Source organism: Prionailurus viverrinus, chromosome A1 (genome assembly GCF_022837055.1).
Source record: "Prionailurus viverrinus isolate Anna chromosome A1, UM_Priviv_1.0, whole genome shotgun sequence".
Taxonomy (NCBI): Eukaryota; Metazoa; Chordata; class Mammalia; order Carnivora; family Felidae; genus Prionailurus; species Prionailurus viverrinus.
The window spans coordinates 216,939,284-216,943,042 of NC_062561.1; the positions used below are offsets into that span (position 1 = coordinate 216,939,284).

Below are 3,759 nucleotides of genomic sequence, written 5' to 3' on the forward strand. Positions count from 1 at the left end.
TGGGGCGCCTGGGTGGCGCAGTCGGTTAAGCATCCGACTTCAGCCAGGTCACGATCTCGCGGTCCGTGAGTTCGAGCCCCGCGTCAGGCTCTGGGCTGATGGCTCGGAGCCTGGGGCCTGTTTCCGATTCTGTATCTCCCTCTCTCTCTGCCCCTCCCCCGTTCATGCTCTGTCTCTCTCTGTCCCAAAAATAAATAAACGCTGAAAAAAAAAAATTAAAAAAAATATGCAACAATAGTATTATGTCAGAAAAAAGTGTATATACCTCGGTTAAAATACTTTATTGCTAAAACTCGGTTAAAATACTTTATTGCTAAAACTTACTAATCATCTGAACTTTCAGCAAGTTGTAATCTTTTTGCAGGTAGAGGGTCTTATCTTGATGCTGATGTCTGCTGCTTGATCAGGTGGGTGGTTGCTGAGGTTTGGAGTGGCCGTGGTAGTTTCTTAAAAGAAGAAAACAACGAGGGGCACCTGGGTGGCTCAGTGGGTTAAGCACCCAACTCTTGATTTCAGCTCAGGTCATGATTTCACCATCTGTTGGGTGAAGCCCCATGTCGACCTCTGCACTGAAAGCACAGAGTCTGCTTTGGATTCTCTCCCTCTCTCTCTGCCCCCACCCCTGCTCTCTCTCTCTCTCTCTCTCTCTCAAAATAAATAAATAAACTTAAAAAAAAAACAGGAAAACAATGGAGCTTGCCACATCCCTTACTCTTCCTTTCACGAACAATTTCTCTGTAGCATTCAAAGATGTTTGACAGCATTTTACACACCATAGAACTTCTTTCAAAATTGGAATCAATCCTCTGAAACCCTGCTATTGTTTTATCAATTAAGTTTATATAATATTGTAAATTGTTTGTTGTCATTTCAACAATCTTCACAGAATCTTTACCAGGAGCAGATTTCATCTCAAGAAACAACTCCTCATCTATTCAAGTTCTATATTGAGATTGCAGCAATCCAGCCCCATCTTCGGACTCTACCTCTAATTCTAGTTCTCTTCCTATTTCCACCACATCTGCAGTTACTTCCTCTACTGAAGGCTCGAATCCTTCAAAGTTGTCCATGCGGGCTGGAATCAACTTCTTACAAACTCTTGCTAATGTTGATATTTTGACCTTTCCCCAAGAATTATGAATGTTATTGATGGCATCTAGAATGGTGAATTATTTCTAGAAGGCTTTAGATGTACTTTTCCCAGATCCATCAGAAGGATCACTATCTATGGAAGCTGTAGCCTTAAAAAATCTATTTCTTAAATAACAGAATTTGAAAGTTGAAATCACTCTTTGACCCATGGACTGCAGAATGGAATTTGTGTTAGTAGACATAAAAACAACATGAATCTCCTTGAACATCTCCATCAGAGCTCTAGGGTGCAAGTGCATTATAAATGAGTAGTAATATTTTGAAAGGAATCTTTTTTTCTGAGCAGTAGGTCTCAACACTGGGCTTAAAATATTCAGTGAACCCATGTTGTAAACAGATGTGCTGTCACCCAGGCTTTGTTGTTCCATTTATAGAGCACAAGAAGAAGAGATTTAACATAGTTCTTTTAGGGTCCCTAGGATTTTTGGAGTGATAAGTGAGCCTTGGCTTCAACTGAAAATAACCAGGTGTATTAGCCTTTAACAAGAGAGTCAGCCTGTCCTTTGAAGCTTTGATGCCAGGTTTTGGCTTCTCTCTAGTTATGAAAGTCCCAGATGATAACTTTTCTCCAAGAGAAGGCTGTTTTTTTCTACACTGAAAATCTGTTGTTTAGTGTACCCACCTTCATTAATTATCTTAGCCGGATCTACTGGATAAGTTGCTGTAGCTTCTACATCAGCACTTGCTGGTTCACCTTGCACTTGTATGTTCTGGAGATGGCTGTTTACCTTAAGCCTCAGAAACCAACCTCTGCTAACTTCAGTCTTTTCTTCTGCAGCATCCTCACCTCTTTTAGCCTTCACAGAATTGAAGAGAGTTAGGGTCTTGCTCTGGATTAGGCTTTGGCTTAAGGGAATGTTGTGGCTGGTTTGATCTTCTATCCAGATCACTCAAATTTTCTCCATTTCAGCAGTAAAGCTGTTTTGCATTCTCATCACTCATATGTTCACTGGACTAGTACTTTCAATTTTCTTTAAAAACTTTTCCTTTTCATTTACAAGTTGGCTAACTTGTTTTGTGCAAGAAGCCTAGCTCTGTGCCTATATTGTCTTTTGACGTGCCTTCCTTCCTAAGTTTAAACATCTGTAGTTTTTTATTTAAAGTGAGAGACATGTGACTTTTCCTTTTCCTTGAACATTGTGAAGTTATTATAGGGTTATTAATTGGCCTAATTTTAATATTGTTTTGTCTCAGGAAATAGGGAGGCCCAAGGAGAAGGAGAGAGGTGATTTAGTTCACCAACATACAATATTTATTAAGTTTGCTGTTTGATATGAGCATACAAAACATTTATTATAGTAAATTCTAAGATCACTGGTCACAGACCACCTTAGCAAATACAATAGTAATGAAAAAAATTGACATATTATGAGAATTATGAATACATGACACAGGGAAATAGAATGAGAAAATACTTTTGGAAAAATGGCACAAATAAAGATGCTCAATATAGGGTTGGGCAAAGCTTCAGACTGCAAAAAAACACAGTATCTGTAGAGTGTAATAAGGCAAAGCACAATAAAATGAGGTATTCCTATGTATAAAATATACTGATATTTTATGTAATGTATATGTATATACATATAATAAAATATGCATGATATATCTCACTGTATAGGAAGCAAGAGTAAAGAATGAGAAATAATAATGCAAAATAACATAGTTTGTACTCCTCATCACAAATATTCACTTCTTTGTTTTTCATATGCAAAATACACTACCATTCTCCCGGAGGAGCTCTCATCACTTCCATCCATTGTGGCATCAATTTAATACCATAATTTCATGATAGACTCTACTATATATATATATATATATATATATATATATATATATATATATACACACACACACTATCTTTTGATTTAGAGATCTACATGCTAAAGCAATGAGTATCTCATCATGGCACCCACATGCACATGAGGCTATAGAGAGTATATGAAGAGAGAACAGAGACAGTAAGCCTCTGATTTGGAAAGGGGAAATGCATTTTTGTCACTGGTCCATAGCAGTTCTGAAATACTACCTGGCAAATATCACAGGCACTCCTTATTCTGAGACCAGGGCCCTTATTCAATTCCTTTGCATTGCTTCCCCACCCAGTGATATTCCTGGAAATTTCATTTGAGTGTTTGGATGTCCTTCTTCCAAAATTCTTGTTGGCCCCATTTGAAGAATATCCTGGAAAATAAATCTTTCATGGTGACTTTCCAGTTTTCTTAGCCCAGTCCTATCTTGATATTTCTGAAAATAACTAAAAAATATAATGGTCTTAAATTTTTTAAATATAGCTGTTGGATCATTTGGAAGTTTTGTTATGGTAACATTCAATGGCTTAACACCAAAATCTGTATTTAAGTCAGATTTATGCAAAACTAAAAAAATTTTAGTGACCTACCATATAATCTACATTTATTTGTTGACCTTAATTTATCTATCCATGTCAATCCATCTTGTCAGCTATTGTCTGAAGCTCTATTCAGATCAGTTTTATCATTTCCTTCCTATCATTTGAACCCAAATCAAAGAAGCAACCCTTATTTATACGAGTTATTTATTGGTAGAGGGAAAAGAACAGAAAAGATGGTGGCAATAGATGATGTCTCT

The 3,759-nt window shown here is 37.1% G+C and overlaps 1 pseudogene; it reads right to left on the minus strand.

Moving 5' to 3' along the window:
- Nucleotides 1-323: 323 nt before the first annotated feature.
- On the minus strand, nucleotides 324-2,909 carry LOC125164852 (tigger transposable element-derived protein 1-like; annotated as a pseudogene).
- Between the last annotated feature and the right edge of the window lie 850 nt (nucleotides 2,910-3,759).